Source organism: Myotis davidii, unplaced genomic scaffold (assembly GCF_000327345.1).
Source record: "Myotis davidii unplaced genomic scaffold, ASM32734v1 scaffold21, whole genome shotgun sequence".
Lineage (NCBI taxonomy): Eukaryota > Metazoa > Chordata > Mammalia > Chiroptera > Vespertilionidae > Myotis > Myotis davidii.
In genome coordinates, this window is record NW_006292573.1 from 33,466 (window position 1) to 33,843 (window position 378).

Consider the following 378-nt stretch of genomic DNA (forward strand, 5'->3'; position numbering starts at 1 on the left):
CAGTAATATCATTTTGGAAAAAGAAACATTTTGTTGTATGTATCAATGTACCAACATTTTGATAGTGTATCTATATGTGAGGGATAAGAGATTTATATTATTAATGATACTCTGTGTTTGTAAAAAATTCTCTATAATAAATATGTATTATTTTATAAATGGATAAAAGCAATACCTGTTTAAACAAACACCTAATGTGTGAAAAGCACTCTGCTAATCACTGAAGGAGTCAACACCTTTTAATGGAGGATCAACACTTTTCCCACTCTCCAGCGGTTTGTAATTTATGGCATAAGTAAACTTATTACCAAACCCAGACGGGAACTGGAAATAGGAGGCATCAGCAAGTCAGGGGGAGAATGGCTGAAGACATAAAAA